Consider the following 18,503-nt stretch of genomic DNA (forward strand, 5'->3'; position numbering starts at 1 on the left):
ACTACAGCGCACGTGTCACTGATATAAACGCGAGTTTTGTAATTAGCTTGCTTAAAGTTCAGAAACCTTTACAACTATTAGCATTATTATCTGTAAGAAGAACTCTTTATTTGGCGACCCGTTGCGCGCGCCTCAAGAAACCTCTGCCCGTCAGAGACCGGCTGCATGAGCACAGAGGGAGGGAGGGAGAGAGAGAGAGTTTCACTGGAAACCCGCGGTGGATTCACTGCATGGCGCTTATTATAAAAATTACACAAATAACTCGTTCATTTGTTATGAGTGGATTATTTTACATGTAGATCGCAGCTTTGAGCGTTTCTAGAGTTTTCAAAACAACCGCTTGCTTAACGTTCCTGACGGCTATGTTCGTTTTTTTAATGTCCTTCCACCTCGCGCGCATGCGTAAATTCAATGACGCGGCAAGTTTAAGTTATTAATTATTAAATCGATTCTTTGAGTTACGGATCGATCTTTAGAGATTAACATGAAAATCGATTCAGAATCGGTGAATCGATTTTTTCAACACAGCCCTAATTGCTTTATATCAACATGACATTTACTCAATGCATGGGTTCACTTTATATAAACATAAATGGACAGTAATTACAAGCAATTCTCCCATATATGTAAAAATACACATGTTTATTTTATGTAAACAATATTTGATAGCAATTACAAGCAACTGCCATACATATATATATATATATATATATATATATATATATACACACACACACATATACTTTTTCCATTACATCATGGGGTTTACTTTATAAGCCAGTGGTTCTCAAACTTTTTCAGCGTGCGGCCCCCCTTTGTGTACGGTGCATTCCTTCGCGCCCCCCCCCAAAGAAAATTTATGACAAAAAACTGTTCTAAAACTTCACATTTTAATTAAACAAAACATTAAATTATACAAAGTAGTGCTACCTTTTTTTGGTTTAATTTCCCAGAATTCATTAGAATTTAATGTATTTTATAAAATGTCATAAAACTGGGGCCCCCCTGGCACCATCTCGCGGCCCCCCTGGGGGCCCCGGACCCCAGTTTGAGAACCACTGTTATAAGCAACTCCGATATATACAGACCTTTCTTATAAGTGCATGGGACTAACCTTATATGAATATAATTTGACAGTAATAACAAGCAACTCCAATATATCTACAGACTTTTCTTAATAGTACATGGGATTTACTTAATATAAACATTATTTGACAGTAATTGCAACCAACATTCCAGTTTATGTCCACACATTCTGTATTAGTATATTGTGTTTTAAATGTACAAAAAACAAACAGAAGGTCTATGTTAAGTGCATTTGCATCAACAACTTTTTCACTAAATACATACATACATACATACATACATACATATTTCTGATATTTTACAGCAATGTCCTTTCCATTCACTGCAGATCCCCATTTGAGATGTACATTTCCACTCAAAAGAAAAGTGTTCATTTTAATGTTAAGTGCATTCATTTGGTGCACTTTAAAAGCAAAATAAATAAGCTATGGCTCTATGAAGAATGTTACCCTATTGTTAATAATTTTGGGCCCTATGCACACTATTCCTACACCCCATGACGATTTGCGTGAATTATGGGTGCGACTTCTGGCGTGTAGTATCAGTAAACCAACGTTTTCCATGATGATTACGGTCATAAGCAGCAAAACAAAGGCGCTCTAAGGGAATTGAAGCGTTTTAGACCATAAAACATTTTTTGTTACATACCGGAAACATCTCCTCACTATCTGCTTGCTGCCTGTCCGTTGATCAAACTGTAAAAAAACGCGATCTCTGTAGACAGCCTAGACTTCACAAACGGCAATATCAACAAGTGGCCAAACCTAGCATCACAAAACAAAACAAAGTATTCCAGCCAATAAACGACAAAGGATTTGGGGGTGGGGGTTGGGCGCGTTCATGAAAGCACGGAAGGGAGGGGGAGGAGTTAGCTACGCTCCGTCTGTTTGAAAACAGTTTCAAACGTCAACAATAACTAACGTCTCGCAGATTCGCTTAGAGAGCCTTTAAACATGTGGGAACACAGCTTGTTACACCTCAAACAGAATAATGTTGTTATCCACATTATTTTCAAACGCGGGAGTAAGAGATGTGACGTATTTCCCTTCTTTGTGCGGGAGCTCAGTTTTAATGGCCAGCCAGTAGAAAACAGTGTGGTGGGAGCACGCATAAAACATGATTAAAACAGTTATGGTAAATATTTACTACACCAGCCATGTATGAGCCAGTGTGAGGATGAAATTAAGAAGTGTCCTGATATATCATATGAAGATATATTCAATCGTTTCATGTTGTTCCTAGGGGTGACGGGTCTTCAATGCATGCAAGTTTTTTTAAACTGCAATTTTAAATCGACTTTTGAGTTTTTGAGTGAACTCAAAGCTAAATGCTATCGAAGCGTCGCAGCGCGCTCCAGCGCTTACGTGCACGCACACAGATGATAAAGGGATGTATCAACAATTCTTAGTTAAGGTAATAACATATTATTGATATATGTTGAAATATGAAAATATGAAATAATATTGAAAATGAGTAGACTATTCCTTTAAAATATGTGATTTATGTGGGTCTTTTCCAGGAGTATGACGTGTTGATAAAGTATTAATTAGACATGTTTATGATATTTGTTTTAGTTAAATTAAGTACAATCCGAGTAATGCTGAAACGTTTTAAATTAAATTTGGGCGCTGGTGTGTGTCTCGCATTGAACATTACGCCGCGGCAGTTGTGTGTGGCCTTGCTATGACGACCAGCTGCATTTAAGGGGTACTATCTCTGAGTATGATCTGCAATGGAAAATGGAGCACGGACAGAGCTGGTACGGGTAATGGTTGTTTAAGTACTGTTCATGCTTAACATCTAGAAAATGCACATAGGCTTAAAACTCCTTCTGTCAAACACAATAGAAGCTAAGTTCTTTCCAGTAACAAACAAACAAGTTCATATATAATCAGTATTAATATAAAGATGTGAATTTTTAGCATGCACAAAGTTCATTTGGCAGATTGATATTCACCCACGTCCTTTCAGAACTCCAACGATGGCTATGATCCTCTGTAGTGGCTTTCACCAGGCCTTGTCCTGAAAAATAAAAAAGATGTATCATGCTTGCAAAAATTCCTACACATCAGCCGTGGCCACATTGTATTGTTTTCAATTTACACACAATGGCAACTTTGCCTCCCTCACAGCATCGCCAGAGCAGAGCCATTAGGTTGCCGCTCAACAATAATTTCAGTTTGGAGCTCGAATGAAAATTGAGCATGAACAAACTTTGCCTCTATTAATGCTTCTAATGCAGGAACATTAAAAGGCAGAGTCCACGATGTTTGAAAGCCAATGTTGATATTTGAAATCACCTAAACAAACATGCCCCTACCCCAATAGACTCTGGACCTTCTGTTGATAGACCCGCCCCACACATACGCAACCCGGCAAGGATGTCGGTTAGTAGACACGCTCCTTACTGCTGATTGGCTATAAGTGTGTTTTGGTAGTCAGCCCGTCTCCTTTTCCAAAGCGTTTTTCAAACATCGTGGACTCCGCCTTTAAGGGGTTAAAATGTCTTAAAAGGGTTCAAGCTGCTCTGTAGATGTGATCAACAAAATCTTAAATCCACTTGTAAATAATCTGGATAAACCAGTTGGATTTCCATACAAATCCTCACCTTGTGTTCATTAAGACGTGCTTTTCAGCTCTTCTTCGAACTCCTTTGCCGCTTCCCTCTTAGCTTCCAGGGTTTCAGCCTATCATGTTCTCAGCCATCTGGGTCACCAGCAAAGTAGAGTTTAACTTCACCCGGGCGATTCAAACTGTAGAGCAGGTTCAGAGGCTGGCTGTGCGAGAGCTGTCTGGTCTGGTTCCGACTTCACCACCTGGTCCTTGGCCTCTTGATCCTTGTCAAACTGAACACAGAATATGAACCATAACATGGGTGAGAAAGATTTGATAAACCCCTTTAGCGTCATATGGACAAATGTACAAACATTAAAATGCTACACATAACGTTAACTTACCTGTCCAAGTGGATTTCTCTTCCAGAAAATGGCCCTAACGTGATTTCTTGTTATTGAACAAAGCATTTGGTTTGTTAGATAATGATAAACCTTAACACCATCAAATAATTTTACCTGCAGCCACATTTATCCTATTATGTCTGAGGGTCTTTCCCTTAACAGTTTCCAGCAATTAAAGAAAGGACTGGTGAAGGTGACATGAATCTCCCCTTTCAGTGCGCCACTTCAGGAGAAGAAAGACAAAAGGACAGAAAGTTGCTCAGATTTGTAGAATGAATGTAAGAAAGTTTATTTGGTTACTGAACATAGGACAAAATATATTTACAGCAATTTCATTACAAACAAGGGGGGCAGCCGGAAAGGTGTAGGCTAAAGCCATGGATTATTACGCCTACCCTGTGTTACTTTATGAAATACAGTATGAAAATCATACTTAATACTATCCTTGGTTTTCGAATAGTACGTGGGTAAAATTGACTTACTGTAGTTGGTGAATGGGTCTTTCTGTTGGTTGTTCTCCCCCGATAAAAATCTTATTCCAATGCTTGATCTAAACAAGTAAGTTAAACAAATCAAATATCTTTTCAATGTCATTATAAAGAGGTTATGTAAACATATACTCTAACGAATAAATGACTGTTTTATCACTTTAAGTTACTCATTCCCACGCTTTTTTACCCCTCATGCGTTTGAGTTTTAAACTAACATTAGCTGACAACATTAATCATATAACGTCATATAAAACACAGCAATGTCAGATGGTAATGTACTACGAACACATTGAAATACGTGCTAATATCGCTACGCTAATAGCGAAGCAGTACAAAAACACACACAGCGATAACCTATTTAAGTTATCCTATGAGGTTGCAGTAACGTTATGCTACCCGTGTCCCTAAACGTTAGAGTGTTAATGAAAAATGATCTCTTACCTGATATGCAGCGAGCACCACTTGAGTATTTTTACAGACCCCGTACGACCCCTTCTTCTATTCACATTCCAGCTTTTGTTCTTCATTGACACATCAACTAAAATTCGCTGAAAATTTAAGAATTTAACAGGCAGATATAAAATAATCCAGGTCTGACAGAGAAATCAACGCAAAGCAGCAGCTGCTCCGACCGATAGTAACGGACGTATTTTCAAACTTAAAATAGGGGCGCAGACCCGCGCACAATATACGTTTAAACAACAACTGACATTATTTTAATCATATCAACGTTAAAGGTAGATCATGTGCCGGCTGGGTAAATATATTAATTTACCTTTAGTGAAAGCTGAATATCCTGAAAACGTTCCATACTTTATCAAGGCTCTCTACTCTGGCCACTGCCAGTATGGCGCGATCTTACGTTATGACGTATATCCCCCTCCCAAAGTCAAGCGATGTTATTGGTCGAGATTGCCTCTGCCGTACGATTCGTCCAATGATTGTACAACATTCAATTATTTGAATCTGCGCGCACTTTCTTGATACCTAAAGCACAGAGAGAGAGACTAGAAAAACAATTACGATGATTGTTTACACTTACACGGTTGTTTAATGTTTCAAGCATTTTAATGTCTTCAATTGCTTCACCCCCAGTTTACCAAAGCTCAAGTTTATGCAAGAGCCTTGGTTGAACTGTTGAGCCCCAGAATAAATTCCTAGTCTTTCACACATTGTTCACCTATTGTAAATTAAAAAATATAGCACCCCATTGTAAAGCTTTATTCATAGTGTGGCTGTTTTCCCCATCAACCGAGAAAATTGTGTAGTGGCCTAATGATTTCACAGTGAGGGCCTTGAATTTTGTTGAATATACAGATTGACTTTGTGTCTTCAATGTTTTTAAAGTGGACATGTGCCAATATAGTCTATGGTCAATATATACGATAACAGAAAACCACTGTCAGGGCAGCATTTCAAACAGACAAAAAGGACAATTTCACCCTTAAAATCCAAGCCAAAAGAGGACATATCAGGACACAAGATTCAGTCCTTTCACATCAACAAGCAGACAGGCATTAGGAGGTTAGTAGTTTCCAGCATTCTTAAGCCTGGTTGTCTTGCAGAAAAACTGTCCCAAAGCATGATGCTCAGAGACTTGAGGCTGCAGCACCACTTGCCAGACAGCAGCAGCTGATACAGTCCATGGGTGGGGTCTGAAAATGTTGCCATTCAATTTTTCTCTGCCACTTATGAAATTGTTACAGAACACTTCAGAATTGTAAACACTAAGTCAGTGCCTGACAGTAAAACACGGGAAATATGATGCATAAACAATCACTGACTATTCTTGATTTCAGAATTTTATATAAAACTTAAGCTGTGCAATTATTACCTGTACAATAACTGTATAGGCCTATTTAGCTGTGCAACAATACCTCCTGCAGTATTTCATCTTTCGAGGCAATATTTTTAGATGTGTGTCTGTAGTATAACACACAGTTATTATTATGTTCAATTTTTATTTACAACATATCTGCATGAAAGGTAGCCTACATAGCGCTTTTTATTTTTTTATTTTATGCATATATTTTTTATCTATCACTCTTATTTCTGCACTTGTTGAATCTTAAGCTGATGTGGCCAGCAAAGTTTATCTTTGCTTCTGAAATATAATACATTTCTTAATTGTATATTTCTGAATTGGTTGCAGGGGACTTGGAAGTTTTGCAGTTGCCCTGTATTTGATAGGTGTGAGGTGCTAATTTTAATTCCCAGCTGTCTGCATGCCATCTAACTGACATCAGAAGCCAAAGTTGATAAGATACAGACACAAAGTATGTACTGCAAAGTATGTACTGGAAAAAGAGCCTCAGGCCAGCATCTGTAATAGACTTTGGGGCTCATGGGCCCATGGACTCCGTAAAAGTGGGATGAAGATCACAAGATGGCCATTAATGACTGTGAAGTCAAAGACTTCTAACATGTTAGGATAGTACAAGCTTGTTTTACTCCATTCAGGTCGTCTGGCTCTGTCTGTCTCTGTTCTAAATACCCTCTGTGTACTGGTATTTTCATTCTGTATTTAGGCTATATGTTAGGGGAGTGGGCGTATGTATGATGTGAACTGGCTGCATTGTACTTTTTTTATTGCTGTGGTCGAAAACGGAAGTGTCCACAGCTAGCCACCGCCCGCCATTTCAGCAGCAATGTATAATGGCAATGGCATGCAACACGTCAGCCAAGTATGGGCAATGATGGCACTAGATCCATGATGGCAGGTAACATTTGGGCCAATTGTGGGTGGGAAGTATGTGGCCCAGATCAGTTTAGTGATTGTAAGCCACATTTGAAAACTGTGATTTACAATAAATAATTATAAGAATTTAAGTATTTTTAGGCTTTCTAAATCTTAATGTAATTTAACCCTTTTTAAATAGTTTTGTAATAAAAGAAGCTAATGTATTTGGACAATTATGTTTGTTTACATTTCAGTTACATAAACATGGTTTCAGATCATGGTCAAGATAATTTTGTTCAAGTGATCCTGAACTTCCAGACGTTTTTCTTTCTGAATTTTAAAGTATTGATAACGTTTCTTGAGCTGTACCATGGATTGTTTCTATTTAAATTTGCTTTTGCGCGCTTTTCATTGTAGCAGGGGGTTTATTCCTGCTCAAAATTTCTAACTTCAACGACTGTAAAGCTATCATTGTTTACGATCAAATGTCAGATAGCCTACTGTATATTGTATTTACGCATGTATATCTTGTTCCCCAACGAGAATTTTGTATGTTGGTGCTTTTGTTAATAAAAAAGTTAGATACTGTATAAATAAACGATATTGAGAGTGAGGAGTCACGTGCCGATTTGGGCGGGGTCTGCGCCGGTCGGCCATGATGGTAGGTGACGCTATCAGTTGCCAGGGGCAACTTCACAGAGACACGACTTCCAGACCTCTTTTAATTTATTATTTCGGAGACGATCTACAAATACGATAAAGAAAATGAATAAAGCAAGGCGAAAGAAAAGAGACCTTACAGGAACAAGCTCACAAACAGCATTGTACTGGCAAAGGTAACTTACGTTTCTTCACTTGCGTTTAGTGTATTGTAATTAAGTTACATTGCATTTAGCAGACCCTTTTTGCCCAAAATGACAAAGTAATTAACTGCGACGGTTTCTAAACACTAGGTTGTAACGAGACGTTCAAATTGAACGGTTCAATATACACAAACGTTTCCAACACTTTACTTGAAGGGATAAGACTGACATAAAACCTTCATAATTATTTATGACATGACACATGTCATGATGAATACAAAGGAGGTTTTATGCATGTTTATGACAACTGTTATTAAGTGTCATTCGTTCAATTATGACATTTTTAAAGCAAATATGCCATTGTTTGAGATGTCTTTGTTATGCATAATGGTGTCTCCATTTCGGTAACCTAAAAACTGTATTCCACTGTTCCAATGTTTTCCATATGTATTGTGTGATGTGCTGGAGTAGTTTTTCACGCAGCAGTTACTGCCAGGCATGGTAAAACAGTGTAGAATTGCGAAAAACCTCATCTACTACCGAGCTAAAAACACACGTAAACAATCATGTTCTGCCGCCGGAATCCTGCCAACATGGCGGAAAGGGGGAGGAGCTCTGTATCATGACGACAACTCCTCACTCTCAATATGTTTCACTGTGCTTTTTGCCTGCCGAAGTGTTAAAAACGATCGCGTTACATTTGGATGCGTAGTTTATTATGCAGTGCATCAAGAACCTACAAGCGGATGACATCAAAGTACTGCGAGAACGACTCGAAAAATCATGCGCAGGATTATGATCTCAAATCCCTCTCGCGTTATTTTAACGTCATCCGTTTGTACGTTCTTGCAACGCAGCATTATGTAGAACACCTTATCAAAAATGATTGAGATGGCCAATCAAATCAAAAAAAGGTGAGTGCCACTGGCCAATCACATAACAGATGACGAGCTTTCCTCTGCTTTCCTGTTGACGCAAGCCGAGCGGTGGCCAATCAAATAAACCAATAGGCGGGGTAACCGTTACAGGAGCAACGCTGCCTGCAGCCGGCCATCATAACGGACACAGATTTCAAAGCGGGTGAAAGATACTAGTTGCCAACCGCCAATAAAAGTTAAAGAAGAAGAAAGAACAAGATTACTAGTAAGTACCTGAACTTGAGTATTTAAACTTTTTCAATCATAAAATGTTTTAGTTTAAATGTCTAACAAACGAATAAAGGGATGCAAACGTTTACGTGATCATGTAGTATGTGTTATAGGCTATTGCAGTTTGACGGCCATTATTAGCTGTTGTTAGGCATAAGAATTACTGTAATCATATTATTAATGAAGTTAATTAAATTGGTTATCTGGTCTTCCCGTTGTTAGAACATTTATTAAAAAAATAATATTTGAAAATGTATTTCTGTAACGTTTAAATTTTCTTTTTTGGTGAAAGTGTGTCAGGTCTGTGTTCATCAAGACTTGGAAGACTATGGAGTAGGACAAAAAGGATGATGGGGTGTATATTCCAGTAGACACGTAAAACATCAAGGTAAATTAAATGTTGAGGCTCATGTTGTCATCTTTTTGTTTATATCCACCTGTTCCCTTTCAGTCGGTCACTACGACGTCACGTCGTGACCGACGAATTGGGAACTCGCTTAGAGAGACCAATCTGCTTCGAATACTACTAAAACGCCAATGAACTTGGCATTGAGATATTTGCATAATGCTGGCGCCGCCCCGCCAGGTGCGTATATAAGCAGCAGGTGCAAATAAGGAAATCAGCTTTTTATCGCTTCGAAAGCCGGCAGTATCTGCTACTGAGAAGCTACTCTACTCTGGTGGGATTCGATTGCTGAAGTTGGTTGGACTAGCAGTACCACAGCGGACGCTTCGCTTAATTCCACGACTCTACATCTTTATTTTGTTTTGAGTTTAGTGTGTGCGTTGCCTTCCTGTGCGCTCATCAACTAAGCATCTGAGTGAATTTCCCTAAAAGAGTGATACGAGAGAGCTTTGTGCCTTGTTAAAGGCAGCCACTCTCTCGTATATCCGGACATCAGCGTCCTTTTCAGGATGGCTTTTCGTCCGTGCGATCTTGGGTGCGGCAAATACATGGGTCCGAAGGACGGTCACGAGCGTTGTCTTTCGTGTTTGGGCATCGAGCACGCAGAGGCAGCGTTCGCTGGGGGTAAGTGTTCTCACTGCGAGAACATGTCCCTTGTGGATTTGCGCAGACGGTTGTCTTTCCTCCGGGAAAAACGCAACCCTCGTCATGCGAGTGCTGAACGCCGCCACGGTGCGGCTGTGAAGCTCTCAAAAGACGACCTGCGCATCACTGTGCTGAGCCGAGCGGGGGATTCGTCCTCAGGCTCTCAGCCTCCTCATCCACAGCCGGTTGATGTGCCGATGGAGACTTCAGCGTCGTGTTCTACGATGTCTCTAGAATCCATCGTGCCGCCCTCCGGGTCCACCGACGCCGCAGCATCCGAGGGTGGGCCTCCTCCCCCTGACGTGGACCCCGACGCCCTTCCTCCCTCTGGTCGGGTTGGGACGCCGGAGTTCGATCCAGAGATGGTGGCCGTGCTCGCTCGAGCGGCGGAGACCGTAGGGTTAGAGTGGGTTCCCCCCCCTCAGCCCGAACCGTCCCGCCTGGATGATTGGTTCTTTGGAGCTGCCCGGGTTTCACAACCCTCTCCACCGGTGCCTTTCTTCCCCGAGGTGCACGAGGAGCTGACTAGAACCTGGAAGTCGCCGTTTTCCACGAGATTACGGCCGTTTCAGCCCTCCCCCCTCACCTCCCTCACCAGCGGAGCCGCTAAGGGTTATACGGGGATCCCTCCCGTGGAGCGTGCTGTCGCGATGCAGCTGTGTCCGGCACACGCTCCCTCTTGGAAGGACCGCCCAACCCTCCCCTCTCGTGCCTGCAGACAGTCCTCCGGTTTAACGGGCGCTGCCCACCAGGCATGTGGAGAGGCGGCCTCAGCCCTGCACGCAATGGCGTTGCTGCAGGTTCACCAAGCCAAAGCCTTGAGGGATCTGCACGAGGGAGGACACGACTCGCCTGTCCTTTCGGAGCTCCGGGCTGCCACTGACCTGGCTCTTCGCGCTACGAAGGTGACAGCGCAGGCGATTGGTCGTGCCATGTCCACGATGGTGGTCCAGGAACGCCACTTATGGCTATGTCTGGCTGACATGTCGGAAGCGGACAAGAACAAGTTCTTGGACGCTCCAGTGTCACAGGCTGGCCTCTTCGGTGAGTCGGTGGAGTCTTTTGCCCAGCAGTTCTCCGCCGCCCAGAAGCAGACAGAGGCGATCGCACAGATCATGCCCCGGCGCAAGCGACCTGCATCTCGCCCTCCAGCGCCGGCGGGCCCGTCTGCTCCTCGCCGAGGGCGCCCTGCGGCGGCTGCCTCCGCCCCCCCCACTAGAACATCTTCCAGGCCACGGAGGGGGAACAGCCGTCGACAGCCCGCCCCGCCCGCCCCACCCGCTTCCCGTGGTAAACGGAAGACGAAGCGGCCCTGAGACGGGCGACCTGGATTGGGATGGGATCACTCTACGGGAGACGGTGATGGCATCGCTCCCTCCACCGGTAGAGGGCCGGGTGGAGAATCTTTGGTTTCCTTTTGTTTCTGTTCCGCCGGCTTCTCAGCCGGCACCCACAAAACCACAAAAAGAGTGCATTCCTATTCCTTCTCCAGGTCTTCAGAGGATCGAGAGAGATGTGAGCGGGCATTCACATGCTCTTCCTCCCTCTCCTCTATCGCCAGCGGGTGTTCTGAGGAGTTCCAGCTCTCCGCTGAGGAGACGGGACCACCAGCACCCTCCTCGGAGTCTGTGCTCTCCGCTGAGGAGACCAGACGACCGTCACCCTCAGCGGGCTCAGGTCAGTGTCACACACACACATACTGTAGATACTTATGCTGTCTCAGCAGACGTACCGGCAGTACCACCTGTCCCGCTCAGCCGCCCCACCGCGGGTACCCCGACAGTGCCGTTAATTCCCCTCGTACGGTCCCTGGGGGCGTGGCTTCAGCTTCCCAGCCCGTCTCGTTGGGTTTTACGCACTGTTCGCCTCGGTTACGAAATTCAATTCATCCGGCACACACCCAAATTCTCGGGCATTCGTTTCACCACGGTGAAAGCGTCCGATGCACACGTACTGCGTGCAGAAGTCGAAGTCCTGTTGGCGAAGGACGCGATCGAGCCGGTCCCTCCAACCGAGATGAGATCGGGCTTCTACAGCCCGTATTTTATAGTACCCAAAAAAGGCGGTGGGTTGCGACCGATCTTGGATTTGCGCGTTCTGAACAATTCTCTGCAGAAGAGGTCCTTCAGGATGATAACACCGAAACAAATTTTCAATTCAATTCGCCCCCAAGATTGGTTTGCGGCAATAGACCTGAAAGACGCGTACTTTCATGTGTCCATAATCCCTCGTCACAGACCGTTTCTCCGGTTTGCGTTCGAGGGACGGGCATACCAGTACAAAGTTTTACCGTTCGGGCTATCCCTCTCTCCCCGTGTGTTCACGAAAGTAGTGGAGGCGGCGTTAAAACCCCTCAGAGAGAGCGGCGTTCGCATATTGGCTTACCTCGACGATTGGCTTATAATAGCGCATTCTCGACGGACGCTGTGCGAGCACAGAGATTTAACGCTTCGGCATCTCGCCCGTTTGGGTCTTCGGGTCAACTGGGAGAAGAGCAAACTCTGCCCCACGCAGAGGATCTCTTTTCTCGGGATGGAACTGGACTCGATCGATTTATCGGCGCGTTTGACAGAAGAGCGCGTCCAGTCAATTCTGACTTGCCTCGGTTCATTCCGAGGGAAGAATGCGGTCCCGCTGAAACAATTTCAGAAGCTCCTGGGGCATATGGCTGCAGCAGCGGCCGTGACACCGCTCGGGCTGCTCCATATGAGACCGCTTCAGCGTTGGCTTCACGATCGAGTCCCGAGGAGAGCGTGGCGCGCCGGCATCCATCGTGTAACCATTACACCTGCGTGTCGCCTAACATTCCCCCCGTGGTCGGACCCCGCGTTTCTCAGGTCCGGTGTGTCCATGAGACAGATCGCTCAGCATGCTGTTGTACACACAGATGCGTCCGACACGGGCTGGGGTGCCACGTACGACAAGCTTACGGCTTCAGGGGTGTGGACAGCACCCCAGTTGCACTGGCATATCAATTGCCGAGAGTTGTGGGCAGTATATCTGGGACTTGTACGCTTCGCTACGGAGCTGCGAGGGAAGGATGTACTAGTACGCACCGACAACACTGCGACCGTTGCGTATATCAACCGTCAAGGCGGTTTGCGCTCCCGTCACCTGTCGCATCTCGCTCGTCATCTCCTCCTTTGGAGTCAGAAGCATCTGAGGTCCCTTCGTGCCATTCACATTCCGGGCTCGCTCAATACAGCAGCGGACGCGCTTTCTCGAGCTGCGCGCCCCGGCGAATGGCGACTCCACCCCCAGACGGTCCAGCTAATTTGGAAGAAGTTCGGTCGTGCGCAGATAGATCTGTTTGCGTCGCCGGACGATACCCACTGTCGCCTATTTTATTCACTAACCGAGGGCAGCCTCGGCGTGGACGCATTGGCACACAGCTGGCCTCGGGGGATGCGCAAATACGCATTCCCCCCAGTGAGCTTAATCGCACAGACACTGTGCAAGGTCAGGCAGGACGAGGAGAACCTTTTACTGATCGCCCCATATTGGACGAGCAAGAATTGGTTTCCAGAGTTAATGCTCCTCGCGACAGCCCCTCCCTGGTGGTTTCCCCTGAGGAAGGACCTTCTTTCTCAAGGAGGGGGCACATTATGGCACCCGCGCCCCGACCTGTGGGATCTCCATGTGTGGTCGTTGAGCGCGCGCAAGGTTTAAGTGATTTACCGCAAGCGGTATCTAACACAATCAACGCGGCACGAGCCCCGTCTACGAGACGGGCTTACGCGTTTAAATGGAACCTTTTCGTCACCTGGTGCTCTTCGCAACGCGAGGACCCCAGAGAATGCCCTATTAACACCGTGCTTTTATATCTTCAACATAGGTTAGACGGTAGGCTGTCACCCTCCACCATTAAAGTTGATATCGCTGCTATTTCTGCTCATCACTCACTTATTAACGGCAGAACAGTTGGCCAGCACGATTTGGTTGTTAGATTTCTAAGAGGCGCTCGTAGGCTAAACCCCTCGCGCCCTCCTTCTATTCCTCCCTGGGACCTGTCCATGGTGCTGAAAGCCCTTCAGGCCCCCCCGTTCGAGCCTTTGCAGTCTGTGAGTCTGAAGCTTTTATCAATGAAAGCTCTGACCCTGCTAGCATTGGCCTCAGTGAAGAGAGTAGGGGATTTACATGCATTCTCTGTTGACGACTCGTGCCTTCAGTTTGGTCCTGCTGCCTCAAGCGTAACATTGAGGCCCAGACCAGGTTACGTGCCCAAAGTTCCCACTACTCCTTTCAGAGATCAAGTGGTGAGCTTGCAAGCGCTGCCTCCGGAGGACGCAGACCCAACCATGGCTTTGTTGTGCCCCGTACGCGCACTGCGACTCTACGTGGATCGCACGCAAAGCCTCAGGACCTCAGACCAGCTCTTTGTTTGTTATGGTGGCCAGCAGAAAGGGAAAGCTGTCACTAAGCAGAGGATGTCTCATTGGATAGTTGATACTATCGCCCTGGCTTATAATCTTCAGGGTATTCCTTGCCCCTTTAATTTGAGAGCGCACTCCACACGGAGCGTTGCCTCATCTTGGGCTCTAGCTCGTGGTTCCTCGCTAACAGACATCTGTAGAGCTGCTGGTTGGGCGACACCTAATACGTTCATTAGATTTTACAGTGTTCGTATTGAGCCTGTATCCTCTCGTGTTCTTTCCTCACCAGGGGGAGCACGGAGAACAGTCTCACAGGTCGGCTTGCAGCCTCCATCTGATGCTTCATAACTGTGTCAGTATGGAAGGCCTTCAGAACAAAAATGCGTAATGGTTTGAATTGTTCTTCCTCCGCTGCCTTGGCAGCCTTTGTTGCGGAGCATTGGCTGTCAGCCTTCACTAGCTGCATCCTCGCGAACCTACGTGTTGGCTCGGGCTCCACATTGTGTCCCACCGGGTTCCTTTGTGAGTATTTTTCCGTGGGGTTAATCCTACTAGCCCACGTTTCCCTTAGCAGAGCACTGCTTTGCTTACACAGCCACGGCTGTCATTTTTACCTCAACTACGGTTGACTTTCGCCCACCATTAACCCTTAAGACGGGTGGTGGCTTCCGCAGCGTTCCTATCCCGCTCAGGTAGGGCGCTTCCCAGTCGCTGGCACTTCTGTGGGGTTAAAGGAACATCTAGTGCCCGGCCTTCTGCCTTAAAACCTAATTCTCCTCCTCCTTAAGTGGAACCGGAGGGCTTTACGCAGACACTGGAAGAGGTCAGCCCCTAGTGGCGTTTTGATAGGGATTCCCAATTCGTCGGTCACGACGTGACGTCGTAGTGACCGACTGAAAGGGAACGTCTCGGTTACGGATGTAACCCTCGTTCCCTGAAGGAGGGAACGGAGACGTCACGTCCCGTCGCCACAGGTGCTGCCACCTGCTGTTAAGGCCGGTCACACTTTCCGGCTTTCTCAGCGAAAAAGAAGCTGATTTCCTTATTTGCACCTGCTGCTTATATACGCACCTGGCGGGGCGGCGCCAGCATTATGCAAATATCTCAATGCCAAGTTCATTGGCGTTTTAGTAGTATTCGAAGCAGATTGGTCTCTCTAAGCGAGTTCCCAATTCGTCGGTCACGACGTGACGTCTCCGTTCCCTCCTTCAGGGAACGAGGGTTACATCCGTAACCGAGACGTTTCTTGACGTAAATGCGGGCGCCGCCATCTTTGAGCTTTCCGGTTTATGACTTCCGGTGAGCCACTATAGCTAACGGTAGCCTATTACGAAGGACACAAGTGTGCCGTTTTGTGCAATCAGGGGTTGCTATAATAGCTAACACAAATGCAGTAAATCTCTACAAAACATTTGTTTTAACCCCATCCAGTAAAACCTTTCATAGAAACTACCAGTAAACAATAAATACAAGAATTGTTTAAAAACACTTAAAATGCTGATAAAAAAATATGCTGATTTAACGTTAGCTGATTTATTTATTCTGCTACTATATATTATTACAAAAATGTGATTACAGTACATTATATACATGACATAATCCGCTTAGTTAATGTTTATAATAGTTCTTAATGTGTTTGAGCTTATTTTTTTTATGTTTTAAATAAAAAAGCAAATACTTTCATAAGCTCATGTCTCCACCTGCGTAAGAAGCGATGTTATAATATTTTCATAAACAAAAACAATACTCAATACATATGGAGTAGTTTAATATGTTTATTAGGGTTTGTTCAAATAACTTGCACGGGTTGGTTGAATGATACTGCTGACTGTGTCAGAAAGCATCTTTTGCAGCGATTTTTGTGTGAGCATATCAATGAACACCCCTGACCACTCGGTGAGTTTCACGTCTTTGTAAACGAAAGTTTAATGCATTTAAGAAAGGATTGTTCCAGTGCACCTATTAGACCCATTATAGAGGTGGGAGGTGATACAAGAAACACCTGAAAATTCTCGGGGCAGCCACATATCTCGAAATTTCAGTCAAAACCGTTCTATTTCATCATAAACAATCCGAAAACAGGGCTTTAAGTGTAAAATACCGAACTTGTCCTTTAAGTACATGCTCAGATCTCATTTGCTTTTGAGTACCTTAATGAAAAGTACGTCTTTAAGGTCTAAGCTATGTTTCATTTTATTTAGACATTTAACACTTTCGTCCAAAGCAACTTCTAATGGTCTATCTGTCTGTTTTGAAGTATATCTTTATGCTTTTAATTGCTGTATTATATGGCTTTGGCTTAATAACAAATATTCATTTGCATCTATTTTCTTTAATATAACAGTGGGCTGCTGTAATGTTTACGTCTATGGAAAGAGGAGCTGAGAAGCAGTACTTCTTGTTGAGGACAATCTTGAACACTTTCTCATACACATTTATTATTATTATTAGTGTTGGATTGTTTTTGTTTCAATTTTATTAATTGTATTGTTTTAATTTTTCGATCGATTTGAAATTACCTCAGTTAGATTCATGCTAATACTTTAACTGGAACTTGTATCTTTCCGTAAAGCTGACTGTAGAGTTGGTTTCACATACACATGAAGTTGTAGTGTTTCTAATTAACTTAACTAACTTTTAAGTTCAGTTTGGTTCAAACTTGTATTTACCCATGGTAATTCATTTAAATTTTAATTCATGCTAATATGTTAATTTCAATGAAAAACTTCTGTATTTGTGTATAGCTGGTCATTTGGGCAAACTATGTTTCACACACCAGTGTAACTGTCACAATGTTTTTTTATTTTTTTTTTATTATTAGTTTGTTCTAAACTTCTGTTTGTTTACTAAGGATTAAATTGCTTTGTAATTTAAGTTGTTGGTGTTAGATTCATGCCAATAATGTATTTGAACAAACTAGTATTTTTGTTTATTGCTGGCAGTTTATATTAGAATAGTTTTAACACATACAATGTGGATGTCGTAGTGTTATTGACTTGTGTTATTGATTAATAAAAATGGCAAATAATTTCAAAGTAATTTTTTGTGTTATTTATTAATATATTTTGGGCAAGATCAGGCTGAGTTATGGCTCAGTTTTGGAAGTTCTGGTTAAATGCTGGTTTTAATATGGTGACTTATGGCTGAGAACTGGTACCAATTAACCTGATCTGGGCCGGTTATGGGATATTATCTGGCCCTTGTCTCTAATCCAGAACTGGGCCATTGTAGGGCCGTCATTATTTGTTGTATGTGGGCCGAGGAAAAACTTCTTTTACTTTTGCCAAAATTGCTATGTGGGTCCTTAAATTAATGGGATAAGAATGTAGATATATTGGACAGTTGCTCTTAAATACTATAAAATAATGTTTATATAAAGTAAACCCTATACAGTAATGATAAAGTAATGTAGATATATTGGATAGTTGCTTTTATTTACTATAAAAAATTTTATATAAACTGAACTTCATGAATTAATAGGAAAAGTATATAGATATATTAGATAGTTGTGTGTAATGACTATAAAAGTAAATTTATTCAACGTAAACCTATAGATTAATGGGAAAAGTACGTAAGTGTATTTGATAATTCCTTGTAATTACTATAAAAGTATGTTAATTTAAAGTAAACCCTGTAAATTAATAGGTAAAGTCTGTAAATATAATTGATAGTTCCTTTTAATTACTATAAAGTAATGTATTTATAAAGTTAACTTCATTCATTAATGAGAAGAGTCTGTAGATATATTGGATAGTTGCTTTTAATTACTATAAAAGTATGTTTTTTTCAAATTAAACCCTATACATTAATGGGAAAGGTATGTAGATATATTGGATAAATGCTTGTAATTACTGTGCAATATGGTTTATATAAAGTAATGACCATAAAAATATGGCTTTGCAAGCTATTATAAT

General features: G+C 43.2%; 2 long non-coding RNA genes across 3 annotated transcripts; one reads left to right on the forward strand and one right to left on the reverse strand.

The window, feature by feature from the left end:
• Positions 1 to 735: 735 nt before the first annotated feature.
• Positions 736 to 5,420, reverse strand: LOC135734364 (uncharacterized). 2 transcript variants are annotated; one of them, XR_010527306.2, is made up of 6 exons: positions 5,310 to 5,420; positions 4,976 to 5,082; positions 4,526 to 4,593; positions 4,044 to 4,266; positions 3,695 to 3,932; positions 736 to 3,108 (listed from the first exon to the last, which is right to left on the reverse strand). It is a non-coding gene; the product is annotated as an uncharacterized lncRNA (long non-coding RNA). The 2 variants fall into 2 exon arrangements; XR_012335316.1 differs by lacking the exon at positions 736 to 3,108 and adding an exon at positions 3,167 to 3,573.
• Positions 5,421 to 8,777: 3,357 nt separating this feature from the next.
• LOC135734376 (uncharacterized) lies at positions 8,778 to 17,605 on the forward strand. The gene is made up of 3 exons (XR_010527308.2): positions 8,778 to 9,160; positions 9,458 to 9,553; positions 16,934 to 17,605. It is a non-coding gene; the product is annotated as an uncharacterized lncRNA (long non-coding RNA).
• Positions 17,606 to 18,503: the final 898 nt, after the last annotated feature.

This window comes from Paramisgurnus dabryanus, chromosome 17, assembly GCF_030506205.2.
Source record: "Paramisgurnus dabryanus chromosome 17, PD_genome_1.1, whole genome shotgun sequence".
In the NCBI taxonomy this organism is placed as follows: domain Eukaryota; kingdom Metazoa; phylum Chordata; class Actinopteri; order Cypriniformes; family Cobitidae; genus Paramisgurnus; species Paramisgurnus dabryanus.